Source organism: Hipposideros armiger, unplaced genomic scaffold (assembly GCF_001890085.2).
Source record: "Hipposideros armiger isolate ML-2016 unplaced genomic scaffold, ASM189008v1 scaffold_1074, whole genome shotgun sequence".
In the NCBI taxonomy this organism is placed as follows: domain Eukaryota; kingdom Metazoa; phylum Chordata; class Mammalia; order Chiroptera; family Hipposideridae; genus Hipposideros; species Hipposideros armiger.
Genome location: NW_017732424.1, coordinates 430,216 through 446,963, shown reverse-complemented (window position 1 = coordinate 446,963; position 16,748 = coordinate 430,216). Strand labels below are relative to the sequence as shown.

General features: G+C 40.3%; 1 protein-coding gene across 1 annotated transcript in view; it reads left to right on the top strand.

Annotated features, from left to right (window-relative positions):
- Positions 1-604: 604 nt before the first annotated feature.
- The window catches only part of SYNE2 (spectrin repeat containing nuclear envelope protein 2), a 333,055-nt gene continuing 316,911 nt past the window's right edge, over positions 605-16,748 (top strand). The window contains exon 1 of the mRNA XM_019632109.1: positions 605-812. The gene's annotated coding sequence lies outside the window, so the exon portion shown is untranslated. The remainder of the gene's footprint in view (positions 813-16,748) is intronic.

Genomic DNA, 16,748 nt, shown 5'->3' with positions numbered 1-16,748 from the left:
TACAGACCTGGAAATTGTATATCGTGTCATGAGATTATAGGATTGAGGCCGTTCCCCACTCCCCGGCGCCCAGCGGGAGGGAGGAATCCAGTAATCTACGTTAACAAGCGCCTCCCGGTCCCTCCAGGTGACCCTCGTGCCTGGACCACGCTATCGGAAATAGTGATCCAGGTTCTTAAGGCCATCTAATCCAAACTCCTTTACAAAGGGGCCATAAAGGCTAAATGACTTCATTATGGTCTGGTGGTTAATTCGAATATCTGCGTTCTTACCCCCCACTTCAAGACCCAGAAGTGCAGGAATGTTAGAAAAGTTCCTCGACGAAATTGGCCAGAAAAGCTTTTAGGAGTGAGTTTGCTGCACCCCCGCATCCCTGCTCCCCCTCCCCCCATTAACCTGCTATTTTGAGTTAGCATCTCCCTCAAGCCATCTCTGATGTTCCAAAACACACAAAAAAGTTGCAGCCCTGGGCTGCCTCGGGGCCTCCGGGGGGGAAGAGGGCTGCCCCGCCCCCGGAGCTCGCGGGCCCGCTCGACACTGGCCGCGAAGCGGCGAGCGCGGGACTCGGCGGCCGGCGGCGGGCGGGGAAGGCGTGGGGCGTGGTTTGCAGCTTTGCGAGCGCCAAGGAGCGGAGCGCTGTCTGCTACCCCGAGCCTTCCTCTGGACCGAAAAAGGGAGCGGAAGACCAAGCAAAAGGGTCGGCCGAGGGAGCAAGGCGAGCGGGGCGCCGACCAGGGCCAGCCCCAGCCCGCGCCCTCGCCCCAGGCCCGGCCCGCAGCGGGTGAGCGCGGCTGCGGGGCCCCAGCACCCGGGTGAGAACGGGCTGGGGCGGGCGGGGAGAGAGAGAGCGAGGGAGGGAGGGGGCGGGGGCGAGGGTGGGAAGGTCCCCAAGCCGGGGGCGGCGGCGGCGGGAAACGGGAACCCACCCGATGCTGGGGTACGAGCCCGACCCCGGGAAACTTTGCCCGGGTGGGGAGAGCGGGGTGCGTGGAGGGCGCCGCAAACTTGTCAGCGGGCGGGGCGCTCCGGGATTGGAGCGAGCGCCAGCGGGTGGCGTTTGTCTCTCCGGCTTCTTTGTGTCACCTCCGAGCCCCAGACCGCCCGTCCGCCAGGTTGAGAGGGGGGCTGCGCAGGGGGCCGCGCAGGGGTGCTCGGCCCTGATCCCTTCCACCGTCCCCATCGGGCCCAGGCCCCAGCGCTCGGGGGTCGCTGATTGTTTTCGTTCCTCCGGTCACGCCTGGGCGGGAAAGATTTTGAACGCAGCGTGAAACAGAACGCGGAGAGCCGCGGCGCAGAGATTGCCAAATCGTGGACGGCGCGAGGCTCGCCCCGGGGACCCGAGGACCGGCGGGCGGGGACGCCCCGGGCTGGAGAGGGCGCAGGGACCCGCCGGCTCGGGCACTGGCGGAACCGCGGTAGGCGCGGCAGCCGAGCGCTCGGATTATAATTCCATTTTGATTGCTTGGGGTCTTTGTTGTCTGAAATTGCCTGAGGGTCTGATGGTAGCACTGTCTCTTCCTGAGGTTATTTTTCTTCGGTTCAGAAAGAAGCGGGGGGTGGAGGACTTGTGGGGAATCAGTGCTGCTCGAAACATTAGTCTCCTTATTTGATGGAGGTTGAGGAGTCCTGTATAACATTTGCCTTTGTGGACGCCTGTTATTTCCGAAAGTTATTATTTTCCCCTCCCCTAGTGGAAGGGAGCGCCCGAGCTAAGTGCCAGCAGGCACGCTGTGTACGAGCACCAGCAAGTCAGAGCCAAACCGAGCAGGTCCTTTCTAGCCGCTCAACACTTTTGCATCGCTCTTGTCCTTTTTAAAGTTTGTTTGATTTCGGGCAACTTCCCTGATTTTCTAAACGTTTCCATAGCTCCAAAGTCCTCCTTGCAGATATGTGGTTGTGCTGGGCTAGGCTTGACCACTTTTAGGGTTGGGGGTCACGATGAAACACCCGAACCATAGCTGGCCCTCGACTCCCTGCCATTGAGACATTGTAAACATCCTCAGGGGAGAGTGTTCATCTTTTATGAGATGGAATATTTGGTGCGTTTTTATACTTTTAAAACTCCTTTATATAACTCCTCGAGTTTTCTTTCTGGAAAGCTCTGCTGAGACTCCCAAGGGCTTTCCCTCAGAGAATTACTGTAAGTCCTTACCCACCCTCACCGCCCAGCCTCCCGCCCCTCCCCCATTCCACCCCCCTTCAAGCACGCCTAGGGAGAAGGGAACAGGTGTAACTAATCCTCATTAAGTTTTTTCGTGATGAAGACTCTGGGTATGTCTAAGTAAAAAGCGGAAATTCTTAGTTCTTTGTTCACATGTTTGCGTTAAGGACCTTCATTTGAATTCAACAAAAAATCAAAATCAAACCAGTTTAAGTCCGCGCAGCCTTGTACATTATTGTTTTTAAAAATCATGGGAATAAGTTTACCCAGCTAGACATTTTACAAGCATCTCCGTGCATAAGTGATAATTATGTTTGCAGGATGTTGCAGTCTTTTTAGAGAACTGAGTCACAGGGCGTTATTCTAATTAGAGCCCTCAGTAGCATAATGTGAAAGTTTAATGTAAAGCTCAAAAACAGAATCAGTCATGTTTTAGTAAGTAAGGGAAAGAGTGAAAAGCAATTGATTCATTTGCCATCACTCATGTTCTAAATACAGATAGTAATTTCGCAAAAGTTTGTTCGTGTACTTAAACAAGCTTTCACCATATGCCAGCCACTGTGCTGGACTCGGGGGTGCCAAATAATAATAGTTACCATTTAGGGAATGCTTGTTTTGCACCAGTAAATGCTTTACGCTCATGTAATATTTATTGAGTGCCTATGATGTGTCGTGTTAGGTGCTGGAGCCTTATTGCACAGGACAGCTGTAAGTTCTGGTGCTTACCTCGTGGGAACATAGAAAACATTACCAAACTAATCGCAGGATTTAAAATGTAAATCAGATTACACCACTCCTCTGCTGAAACCCCTGCAGTGGCTCCGCACCTCCCTGTGAGTGAAAGAGGAAGACCTGGTAGGGGCCCCCAGAGATTATCCTGTCTGGTCCTCTTCCTTCCCCCATCCTGTCACCTTTTTTATCTTAACCGCTGCTCTTCTTACTCACACTTCTACCACCAAACTAGCTCCCTAGCTGTTTGAGTTCCTTTGAAATTGTTTCCTCTGCCTGGAGTGCCCCTGCCCAGCCTCCATATCTGTATGGTTCTCTTCCTGACACCCTTCACTTTACTCTGTTAAATTCCCAGTGAGCCTTCACTACAACCCCAGATTTAAAATCACAGCTCAGCCACCCCCCACCTGCAACTCGCATTCCTCCTTTCACAACTTTTTTTCTCCATAGCACTGTGATCACCTAATTAACATACTCGCTATTTTCCTCCTGCGTTCCTGGTCTGCCCTCCCCCACTGGACTATACACTCCATCAGTGCTGATGCATTCGTTGTTGTATCCTTAGAATCTGGAGTCATCAGTGCCTGGCATACAGTGAGTCCTTAAGAACTATTCATTGAATGAATGTTGCTGAATGTAAAGAAGGGTACAGCAGGATGCTGAGATGCGGAATGACCAGGGGTTCCTATGTCACCAGTAAGAAGATTCTCTGTGGAGGTGCCATTGAAGACGAGACTTTGATAAGAAGGCGCTAGCCATGTTGTTGTGGGGTAGGAGGCTGTGGAGAGGAGAAAGCATGGAAGAAGATTGGCAGAGGAGCTAGTACTGAGTCAGAGAAGAGCTCAGGTGTGTGGGTTTATTGGTACTGAGAGAAGCTCGTTGTGGCTGAGCACTGTCAGCTCAAGGAGAGAACTATAATATAAGGGGGAGTGGTAATCAGGTGAAAGATCATGCAGGGCCTTGTAGGCCAAGGTTTGGATAAATTCACATGGAATTCTTGTTATGTATCCTATGAGCCCATTTTATAGTTTATAAAACTGGACACCAAGGAGACTAAGTAACTTTCTGAGGTTGCAGTAGGTGAATGGCACAGCCTAGGATAGGAAGCCAGGCTCTCAGACATAAAAGCTCTTACACTTGACTGCTGCGACAACCTCGGAAGGCATGGCTCCTATCCTGATGGAGCTGTGGGGGGACGAGCCATTGCAGTATACACGTGGCATGCTAGAAAACACGTATTCTTGGGGGGCTGTGGCAGGAGGGAAGCACCTAATTCTGCCTGGCAGTGGGACAGGCCAAACTGGAAAACAATGAAATCATTTTTCCTTTATTATTATGAAATATTTCAGATTGGCTACATCTTCAGAAATAACATTACTGTTAAATGCTCTAGCACAGGGGTTGACAAACTGTGGCTTGCAAGTCACATGCGGCTCTTTGGGTACGTTCCATCTCAAAAGTTTGCCGACCCCTGGAAGGGCCAATTCTATCCCTCACAACAATTTAAAAATGATTCGAGAGCCATAAATATATTTTTACAAATAAGGAAAATTTAAAGTAATATTATAAATGAAACTATGATAGTTTTATTTTCATTTTCAATGTTACTTCAGAGCCACATGTACATACCCAAAGAGCCGCATGTGGTTTGTGAGCCGCAGTTTGCTGACCCCTGGCGACTCTTCCGTCTTAAAAGTTTGTCGACCCCTGCTCTAGCCTATTCTTTAGAGCTTCACTGTTTGTTCATTTTTTTTTTAAAGATTTTTATTGGGGAATTGGGGGGATGGGAACAGTGTTGGGGAGTTGGGGGAAGGGGAACAGACAAGTTGCTCTTGTTTTGTTCTTCAGTCTAGTTGTGGAAGACGTTGCTTCATTGGCACCATCATTGCGCTCTTCCCAGGCGAGGCACATCAGTCGCCAGCTTCTGGAGGGCCGCTCACTGCAGCTGCTGGCTGCTCACGCTGGCTGCTGGCTACACACAGTAGCCTATGGCAACCCACTGCCACAGGGGCTGCAGCCTACACTGTCGCCGGCGACTCAAGGCAGCCCAGCTCCAGGTTGAGCTGTTGTTCAGCATCTTAGCTGTGGAGGGCAGTGTCACTGGCCCTCATATGTGGGATCCGAACCGGGGCCCTCTGGCGTCCCAAGCCAGTTCTTAACCATCGCGCCACTCGGCCGGCCCTTAATGTGCATTTTTAGAACTTTATATAAATGGAATGATAAAGTATGTTCTTTTTTTGGCCTGGCTTCTTTCGCGTAGCATAATTGTTTTAAGATTCATCCATGTTGTGTGTATCAATGGATCGTTCCTTTTTGTTGCTGAGTGGTATTCCATGTATGAATCTATCCTAGTTCATTTATCTGTCTACTCATTGATCGACGTTTGGGTTTTTCTCCCAGTTTTTTTGCTATTAAAAATAAAGCTCCTGTGAACATTGAACATTATGCATAGTCTTTGTAGGGACGTCTGCTTTCATTTCCCCTGACTAAATGTCTAGGAGTGGAATGGCAGGATCATACGATAGGTATATGTTTCCAAGTGGTCATACCATTTTACATTCCCAAAGTGGTGTATGAGGGTTTCAGTTGCCCTGCATCCGTGTCAGCACTGGGTACGGTCAGGCTTTTCATAGCCATTCTACTGGATGTCTAGTGGTACCTCATTGTGGTTTTAATTTGCATTTTCCTGATGACTAATGATGTGCTTATTTACCATCCACATATCTTTATTGTTGAAGTTTCTGTTTACATTTTTTGCCCATTTTTTTTGATTGGGTTTGGTCGCTTCCTTATTTTTGTGTTTTGAGAGTTCTTTATATTTTCTGGGTACGAGTTCTCACATGATTTGCAAATATTTACTTTCAGTCTATTGCTTGTCTTGCATTGTTCATCTTACATTCTCTTAACAGTATCCTTGAAGATCAGAAGTTTTAAATTTTAATGAATTTCAAGTTATCAATTCTTTTATGGGTTGTACAATACTTTTGTGTTTTACCTAAGAAATATTTGCCTAACTCAAGTTCCCAAAGATTTCATTCCTAAGAGTTGTAAACCCCTTAAGAGTTTTTCATTTTACATTTAGGTTCATCTACTTGAGTTAATTTTTGTTTATGGAGCAAAGTATGGGTTGAAGTTCACCCTGCTGCCACCAGGAACACTTGGCAATTTTTCCAGACAAGATAATGTCTGGAGACAATGTTTTTGGGTGTGTTTTGAGAGGGCGTTTGCTATTGGGTCAAAGCCAGGGATGCTACCAAAGATCCCATAATGAACAGGAGAGATCCTCTTAACAAAGAATCATTCAGACAAAATGTCAGCAGTGCCAAGATGGAGAAACCCTAGGCAAGAAGTTTATCAGTTTTATTGACTTTCTCAGTGAACCAGATATTGGTTTCATTGATATTCTCTATTTTTCTATTTAAGTTTCATTCTGATCCTTATCATTATTTCCTTTCTTCTACTTACTTTGGATTTAATTTGCTCTAATTCTAGTTTATTTAGGTGATTGATTTGTGACCTTTTTTCTTTTCTGATATAGGTGTTTAGTCCTGTAAATTTCCTCCTAAGTCCTTCTGCTCTAATGACATACAAATTTTTATATGATGTGATTTCACTTTTATTCAGCTCAAAATACTTTCTAATTTTTTCCCCCCATTTATCCTTGGACTCTGAGTTATCTGGAAGTGTATTACTTAGTTTCCAGATATTTGTGGATAGTCCAGAAGTCTTTCAGTTATTGATTTCTAGTATAAGTCTATTGTTATCCAAGAGCATACTTTGCATGGCTTGGATCTTTTTATATTTATTGAGACTTATTTTATGGCCCAGAATATAATTCATTTTGGTAAATGCCTCCTGTGCACCTGAAGGAATGTATATTCTAATTACACCATGTCAAAGGAACATACAATTAACGTCTTATCACTATTCATGTTAACCTTGATCACCTGGCTGAGGTAGTGTTTGTCGGGTTTCTCCACTGTAAAGTTACTCTACTCTCCCTCCGTACCATACTTTTTGGGAAGGAAGTCACTTATGTGCAGCTCACCCTTAAGGAGTAGAGTTAGGCTCCACCTCCTTGAAGGGCATTGCTTTTGTTTTCCTGTGTGACAATACCTGCCTTTTCATTGGGATGTTTAGACCATTTGTATTTAAAGTGATTATTGATATAATTAGGTTTAAATCTGTAATCTTGCTATTTGTTTTCTGTTTTCTCATCTGTTTTTTGTTTTCTTTTTCCTTTTTTACTGTCTTCATTTGGATTTATTGACAATTTTTTTATCATTCTCTTTTATGTATTGTTTTGGCTTATCAGCTATCATTATTTTGTTATTTTAGTGGTTGCTTTAGGGTTTCCAGTATACATCTTTACCTTATCGCAGTTTGCCTTCAAGTGTATTATGCCATTTCACGTGCAGTATGAAAACCTTGTAATATTATAGTATATGTGCTGTTGTCATACATTTTGCTATTTGTCTGTTATAAACCCCATACTACAGTATTATTTTTGTTTGAGCAGTCAGTTATTTTTTTACGGGGACCTAAGTAATAAGAGTTAAACCGTGTATCTACTCATGCAGTTACACAGGTTATATTCTTTATTTTACTATTGTTAAATGAAAATGAAGAAAGCATACATACTGAGGTTATTGGATTTATGTGTATGAGTTTATATATAGTCTAACTTTAAAGTTAGAATAAACTTTAAAGAAGTCGTGAAATTTAGAAATCAGAGCATAGTTCATTTTCTTAAACTATATATATTCACTGAATTGTCATTGAGCAGATCATTGCTATACTAGGAAGATACACCAGGATTCTATGGTGTATTACAACATTCAGACACCTGGACTTGGAGACCTCTCCGGACGGGCCCTGCTGAGTGTGCTGCGCTGCTTTTCTTTCCTCTGAGCAGCAGGAGGAGGAGGGAGACGGATGGAGAGAAGGAATCAGTCTGCTAATGCTGACATTTTCCAGACCCGGAGAAACTTTGAAGGATGTGTTTGAAAGCATTTCTTACTTTTGATGGTGTGGGAGATGAAAAACACTCGGTTGTAGCTCTTCAGGTCAAAGAAACACATTTGACAACAGTGAGCCTCAAGCTCCTGCCTGTCAGTGCCCGTTGATTTAAAGCTGCAGCCTGAGAGGCAGTTCTGGATTTGTAAAAGTTGCCTTCTCCCTGTGGCTCCGATTCCAGTTGACTTTTAGTCTTCCTTTAGGTCGATACTGCCAATGCTTGCTGTTTGTCATCAGTGGGTAGCTGCGGTCCATCTGGGTATGTAAGTGTACCCCGATTCTGGATGTTAACACATTGACAAATAACTGTAAATGAGTGGAAAATGCAATTCATTCAACAAATTAATTTGTTTCATTAATATTTATTAAGTCTGGGCTCTGGCACATTGATGAAAATTTATGACCCTTGCCCTTGGAAAGCCAACTGTCCAGTAGGGGAAGTGCCCACCAGTAGAGGAACATGCACTCCAGTGTGGTAATTGGTGATCGCTACAATGGAGACACTCACAGGGTAATGGGAGTCAAGTTACAGTAGTGGTTCTCAAAGTGTGGTCTGGGGACCAGCAGCATCAAACCTACTGAGTCAGAAACCTTCTGGGTGGGGCCCAGTAACCTGTGTTTAACAAGCTTTCCAAGTGATCCTGATGCACGCTCAAGATTGTGAAACACTGGCATAGACGATTTGATGATCGCTGAGATTTTTTCCCCAGTTCCTACATTCTGTGAGTGTGGATTAGGAATGTGATATTTATCCCATTATACTATTGAACTAATTCAAAAAGAGTCTGGCGGCTTTGTCTAGAAATAAATGATAAAGATTATTCAAGGGTCTTAGGATTTGCAAACCAGAAACACAATTAGGTGAAAACCCAGATGCATTTCTGAAGAACAAAGAAACGCTAAGAGTTCTTATATTGTAAAAAGTACGTTCTTGAGAAGAATCAGCTCTGCATTTATAGCCCCTGGATTGATCCAAGATGGTACCTCTCTAGATGACTGGTGGCCTGGATAGTGGATGTCAAACAATCTGGATGATGGATGTCAGGTGGTCTGGATACACAAACCTTCTTTCCTTAGTCTTTCAAGAGATAACCAGAGGGTTATCTGGAGGTTTGATGTATATCCAAGCATTGACGCAGGACTGGAAAGTTCAAAAGTTTACGTTCCCAAGCTAGTTAAAACAAGAATAGACTTGTTTGCTGATGCCTCAACCTACCTGATTTTAGTAATTTAGCAGGTTGACTATAATGACTCCATTTACCCTGTTCCTCAGTACTTTAAGAGTAGCATTGGCACGAATGAAGTATCACGTAAAACATTTATTGCTATGTTTTATTGCTAGGGGAAAAAAATCAGAATAGTAAAGTTGTGCCCAACAGTGGAGAAATAGTAAATTAGGTTTTAAGAAACTATTATGAAAAATTTCAAATATATTTAAAAGGAGATAATAGTGAAATGAAACCCTGTGTAAACATTACCCAGTATCAGTAATCACCAAATCTTGCCCATCTGGCTTCACCTGTACCCTCACCTGTACCCCTATGCTGGATTATTTTGAAGTAAATTTCATACATCTCATCATTTCATCCACAAATAATTAGATTTTAAATTATTTGAGCTATTAAGGTACTAGAAATGAATTTGAAAGTGAATCACGTATATTAATAGCTGTTTCTTAACCGCGGTAAATTATACATAAACTTTATATGGAGTTCATTTACACAAAGGATGAGTAAAACTAAAAGGTAATGTGGACACTTGTATACATATTTTCCTGTTAGCATAAAACTCATTAAAAATAAATATACTGGTTATAACAGTGAATACATTTTATCAAAATATTTTATGTATCCTCATCATCATGATAGCAATATATACATTATACTTATAGATAATATTCTAGAATAGTAAGAAAGAACATACACCCATGTGCTGCCAAAATTGAAATATTGTGCTGGAAGAAGAAACTTTAATTTGAAAGGCAGGTTTTGGGGATGGGAAATACTGTAAGAAGGGTTTGCAGTTTTCTAGGGAAATTTTTAATTATTTCAATTAAAAATTCTCACTCATTTCAGCAATTTGCCGTTTTGGAAAGAAAAGGTATTCAGCATTTAGGGAGGAACAATATATCTTTTTTTTTTTTTAATCCACTCATTTTAGCCAATCCACACATTCAGTTAGAGAACCTATTTAATTAGGGCTCAGGCTACAAGATAGTTCATGTTTGGAGAGAGGGGGCAAAAATAATTTACACAGACATACTGTTTTCTCTGGCTTTGGAGTACAAGTTATGATATCCTGAGGAAAAGCTGATTGTATTAGGACTGAGATCTTCATGTTTGGCTATGTCTGTCTCATACATTAATTAATGGATTATACAATAGATAATAGATAATTTTCATTTAAAAAATGCTAATTACTTAGAAGTAATTTTTACCTTAAGTGTAAATTGCCACAAAATAAATGAAGCTGAAATAAGTCAGAGAGACAAATAACCATATAATTTCACTTACATGTGGAATCTAAAACAACAATAACAACAACAAAAAACAAAGTAAATGAACAAAGCAGAAACAAACTCATAGATATAGAGAACAAACTGATGGTTACTAGATGGGAGGGGGGTTGGTGGCTGGATGAAAAAGGTGAAGAGATTAAGAGAGAAGTACAAAATGGCAGTTATAAATTAGTCACGGGTATATAAAGTACAGCATAGGGAATATAGTCAATAATATTGTAATAACTATGTATGGTGCCAGGTGGATACTAGTCTTACCAGGAGGATCACTTTGTAAGTTATATAAATATCTAACTACTAGGCTGTACACCTGAAACTAATATAATATTGAATGGCAACTGTAATTAAAAATTTTTTAAATTAAAAAATAAAGCTGTTCAAGACTGTTCCAAAACAAATAATTACAAACAAACAAACAAAAAACAACAACAACCAAAGAACCCCACAACTCAAACGCATCTAAGCCCTTAGTACTATAATAGGTTATAGCCCATGTATGAGGGGATTGTTTGGTAGAACAATGCATGCTAGAGCTTTCAGTTCAAAATGTTGAGCTAGTTATTCAGAAAGAAAAAAATTTAAAAAGGGATGACTATTATAAATCCTGTTTGTAAAAGAATTAAAGGTGTGTATTATTATTTGCACTTGTATGTTAAGAAAAAAGATAGGTTACTAGCATTCTCTTGTTTGAATAGCCTTTGTAGTCACTCATTGGATGACACTGAGCAAGAACTTTTCCTCTGTTGATGGACCTGTGTTTAAAAGGAAGTCTGTTACCTTTGTAGTCTTTGTACTTTTTTTTTTTCATTCTAGCAAGCTTCAAGCCATTGGGTAATAATTAATTTTATAAATAGTATTTAGTCCAGAACTGATTATATTTCCTTCTGAGCCAGATGAAAAGAAGCTCCGAAATGCTTATAACCACAGGTTGACGATTTGGTTACAAGACTCTGTTGGTGATGGTTTTTGAGACTTGGGAGATAAACGCGCCCCTTTCTGAGTCATCGTGTTGTCTCACAGTTGACTGTGTGTTTCCTTAGCAACTGCTGCTGGTTTCAGGTTTGCGCTGGGGAGTATGTTTTGAAATGATCCAACATACTCTTTCAGGTTACATATGCCTGTTAAACCTGATAAACTTACTGTTAATGGTGTGTGTTCTGCAAAAAGGAAAGATTTAATTCCAAATCATTGCTCTTTGCATCTGTTTTTCAGGGGGTTGGGGACAGGGTAAGGAAGGAGAAAAATAAGTGAATCTGCGAGACTGGACCTGCTTGTTTATGTCTCTCGTCTAGAGCAGAACCAAAATGGCCTCCATGTACTGACAGGATAAATACTATAACTTACTGGGGTCTTGATCTTGAGTAATACTCCCATGTGCATCGGTATTACAGGAACAAGTGAATTTTGGTAATGTCTGTGATACAGTGTAGTAGTTAAGAACATAGCTTCTGAAGTCAGACTGATCTTGGTTCAAAGCCTGGCTTTGCCATATACTAGCTGTATCACTTTGGGCAAATCACATAACCTCTTTGTTAGAGGCCAAAATATGAGCTACCTTATAAGTGTGTTGTGAGTATTACTGAGATAACACAGGTAACAGACAGCACAGTACCTGCATTTGAACACTGTAAATTACATATTAATAAATGCTGCTTATTATGTTCAGTTCAGGGTATGTGGAACAAGGGCTAAGTGACTGGTGTTTAGGGGGCGATCTGAAATGAATCAGAGGTGGCCCTTGTTCTTCAGAAACTGGGGGAGACAGCCTTGTAAACAAATCACTGTAGTGTAATACAGAATGAGAAGTGCCACCGGAAGTGCAAGCAAAGTGCTGTATTCTTTACCATCAGGAGAGAGAGACTAACCCTCTAACTGGGTGGTTTGAATTTGTTACCTGAGGGATGTCAAGGGGGTTTCATCCCCAATTTATTTCTCAAGTTCTTATACCCCTTTCCGTTTAGAGCTGCTTTTTCTCTTGCTTCTGATGAAATGGAAAAGTTTAGGTAGGAGTGGGTAAAGACTCTATGAAATGAGAGCCTTGTTTTAGTTGAATTGAAAAGGATGAGAGGGGCAGAGAGTATGATTCTCTTCTCCTGAAAGTTATCCCCTTTGTTAGATGATGAAATGTGTAATCTGAGGTCAAACTCATGGATGCTGATAAAAATGAAGTCCATCAAGACTTTGAGCATTTCTTAAAAGTTTTTTTTTATTATTACAAAAATCCAACAACACACAAGCAACACACCCATATTAAAAAAAACAAAAGCCCTCCCTTGTATTATTTTCACTTTCCATTTCTACAGTCTCTGTCCTTACAGATAATCAGTTGTGGACAGTTATATGTTTATCCCATTTGAATGTTTATAAACAATTGGAACCTTGGCAATGAGGCACAGTAGCTAGAATTCGTGCATTTTCTTTTTATCTAGACCTTTGGTATCAGGGTTCATTACTAAGGTTTCATAAATATGGGTTCTTCTTTTTGTGTTCTGAAAGTTCCATAAACATGAAATGTAACTTCAGTTAAGTGCTCTTGGATCACCTTTCAAATCAGTGACATACCTAGGGTTAGGATTTAGAGACCTCACGCTTCTGATTTGCTGCCAAACCAGTTCTGTTAGTTAATTTATTACACAAGTTTGCCAGTTAACTGCCACTGCAACAGTGGGCACAAAACATGTTTCATCTGATTTCTTTTTTTTTTTTTTTACAGAGGAAAAAGGACAGAATTTAAATTAATATAGTTCCATTTTAGTTTGGTCAGTATATTTATTAATTATGTCCTGTGTTGAATGATTAGACAATATGTACTCTGGTAAATTTCTCTATGGAATCATGGGATATGTAATTAGATTAAATAGATCTTTCCCATTAGGAAGTTTCTTTTAAGGACATGGAATGTAGAGCCTGCATACTTGTATTCAAGCAAGCCTTGCCAATAACTTGCAGTTTGATCTTGGGCAAGTTACTTAACTTCTGTTTCCATAAATGGGGTAGACAGAGTTTATCTTATGGATTTGTGAGGATTAAAGCGATGATACATGTAAAATGTCTGGCACAAATTAAGTACTAAGTAAACATTACATATTCATATTATTGTTTCTTCATTATTATGAAAAAGAGAACCTACAAATTTGGTCACCTGTGTAAGGAGAATTTACCTGTTTTTATTTTCAAGCAGAAACAAAGGAGACGTCACTGATATTTCACTTTTATTGCACTGTAGATTGTCAGAAGGAAATGTGCAAATATTGAGATACTCTTTTTAAACAGATAAAAATCTCAGTACTGTACTGAGTTGGTCAGCTTCTTAATAAACAAGTTGGAGGAGCTTCAACTAAAGGATTACACAGAGATTTTCTTTTGTCTAAGTGGTCCTACTTCTCATGACCCTTCAGTGGTTCTAGTTTTGGTTCTACTCAGGAAAATATTGTATAACAGTATGCATAAGACATCTCTTGGGATGTGTTTTAATTGTTCGCTGATGAGGAGAAATCAATATAGGTGGTGTTTCTTTTTAAGGGTTTTATGTTATATGGGATTTGGGGAAGGGTTAGGGACATTTCCATGTAGAAGGCTTTGAGAGAAGGGAAAAATATTTCTTAGAAACCTCAAAACTGTAGTCTGAAATTCCATGAAAAGGAAACTTAAGAATTTTACAATCTGAGTTTTGGAGGTAAGGGGTCAGAAGGATTATTCATGTTTTAGGAAGTTTATCTTCAAGGAAGTTACATAATTTTTAATTATTTTAATGCACTAGAAGGTATACTAAAAGAAAAAGTCATCTCAGAAGTAGATAGAAATCTTTTTTTTAATTTTAATCCCCACCAATTTCTAATGGAGTCACTGCATATGTTGTAACAACAAAGATAATTTAGTATATACAAAAGCACATTCTGTTCTTTCCCTAAGATGATGGGATCTCATATCAGATCTTAACATTCTGCCCGCAGAATTGGCAGATATGTATCTTTTGGGGAAACTCAGAAACAAATAATTCTGGTTGTTTCTCTTTAGGTGAGCAACTTGTGCCATGTTTAGAAATGAAATGTAAACTAATTTGCAAGCTCTCTAGCAAGTCACAAGGAAAATGAGGGGAAGGGATCATTTCCGTTTGAAGTTCTCCTATTTTCAGAAATCAAATCTGTTTTTCAGAGACACCCGCTATTTCCATAGTTGCTTGATTCAACAACTTTTTAACAATGGAATACCTGTTAAACAGTTGCACTGCTGGGTAGCACCCTAGAAAAAACAGCTTCTAAATCACACTACAGCTAATTTTTCATGTTTTTTTTTCTCATCTACTTTCCCATTAACTGGCTAGAATGCTAAGATTTAATGGTTAGGTAAGACTGGTTGTCAAGTATTTAGCTAGAAGTCCCCATTTATCAGTACAGTTGCATAGTAGTGGATGGTTCTTTGGAAGTAAAGAGTTAAAGAGAAACATAGACTCAGAAAGGAGCTCTAATTTGGGGGAGATTTGAATTTTTAAAAATTTCCTTAGAACAATTTTCTTAAAATTCTATGAAAACCATAATCTGAAGTAGTTAAAGGAAAAGTCACATTTCTTATTTTAGTATTTTTTATGCTTTTATTCTTTTTAAAAATTTATTTTTTAATTACAGTTGACACACGATATTATGTTAAGTTCAGGTGTACAACGTAGTGATTAGACATTTACATAGCGTATGAAGTGACCACTCTGTACCCATCAACATCTGACACCATACAAGGTTATTATAATATTATTTTTTATTTTAGACCATACCACTTTTTAAAACTAAATTTTATGTGCCAGATCTGTGATCTCCAGATTAAAATCTACACTGATTTACTGAGGAGTGGTCTATGGATTTGCTAGTTTATTTGTTTTGTGCACTATGCAGGTCTTGGTAACGTATTAAGTAAAGTTGGCTCGTAGGAATGTAGAGGGGAACTCTTCTCTCTAAGATGAATTCTTGAGGATGTGAGAAATAATGGTCGCTAATAGGAGAGATAAAAAAATTGAGTAAGAACAGTATCATTTCTAAGATACCAATTATGAATTCTAATGCTGGTTTTATCCCAGACAGATTTATGCTCTTGAATAAATCACTAATGTTAATGACCTCAGTTTCCCTACCTCGGGAGTATCATGATTACATAAAATAACCTATAAGCACAACCAAATACAAAGTATGTTTTGTCTTGGATCAGTTAAACGACTCCCTTTAATGCTATCCTTTGGTCTCTCCTAAACCTAGCCAGCTCTCAAAGGTCTACCATCATCACCAAGGACAGCAAAGGAGAGAGTGTGGAGTGGTTAAGGGCCATTCCTGTAGTAACTTTAAAATGTGTGTGCTGTTCATAGTGAGTCAGTAAGCTTCATCTTGTGTGATTTATACCTTATACAATGACAGTAAGTGATGGGTTGTTAATAGAGTCCAGAGAGTTCAACACCCATCATATTGAATTCAGTGAGGATTTTAGAACTGATGATGCTTGAATCCTCTTATCTCACAGATGAGGAGCCAGGAATCAGAGCAAGGGCCACAGGTAATTGACAGAATAAGGAGTAAAACTTATCTCCATATTCCTGGCCCAAAACTCTTGCTGTCGTATATATGAGTCTATATATATTTAAATTGTGGTGTATTATTTAAGACCTATGAAAAGATATAAATCATCATACAGTAAATACTTGAGTGCTTTAGCATCTCACTTAAGAAACAAAATATTGCTAACATGGTTGTGACTCTTTCTTCCTCCTCAGAGGTAGCTGCTATCCTGAATTTGGTGTTTACCATTCTCAGGTATTTCTTCACAATTTTGTTGAATATGAATGTTAAGGATGATTTTCAACATTTCTAATAACTGATAGTACATAGATACTGCCATTTATGATGGATGCTGGTCGTAAACGATGGACCCAGCCATGCCAGGGTGTGCTGGCTATCAGGCTCATCATGGACCCTTGAGCAATGTTTTAAGATTTTATATAATTGACATTATTTTGAATGTGCTGTTCTGCAAGTTGTTTGTTTCTTCAACTTTGTATCTGTGAGATGCATCCATATTGATAGGTGTAACTCGGATTCACTCATTATCATTGTTTAATATTGTTTGAACATGTCAGTTTATTTATCCATTCACTTCTTTTGGGATACTTAGTTTTTTTATGTACTCTTCTAGGACTGACCTGTTCATCTCTTTTGCTTAGTTTACTATCAGTTTGTCTTTATTGATTTTTAAGTGTGTTATTTTTGTATTTTCTTGGTAACTATTGTTTAGCAAATAAATATCATTAATATCTATACTTCAGAAGTCACATAAAACCTACCATAG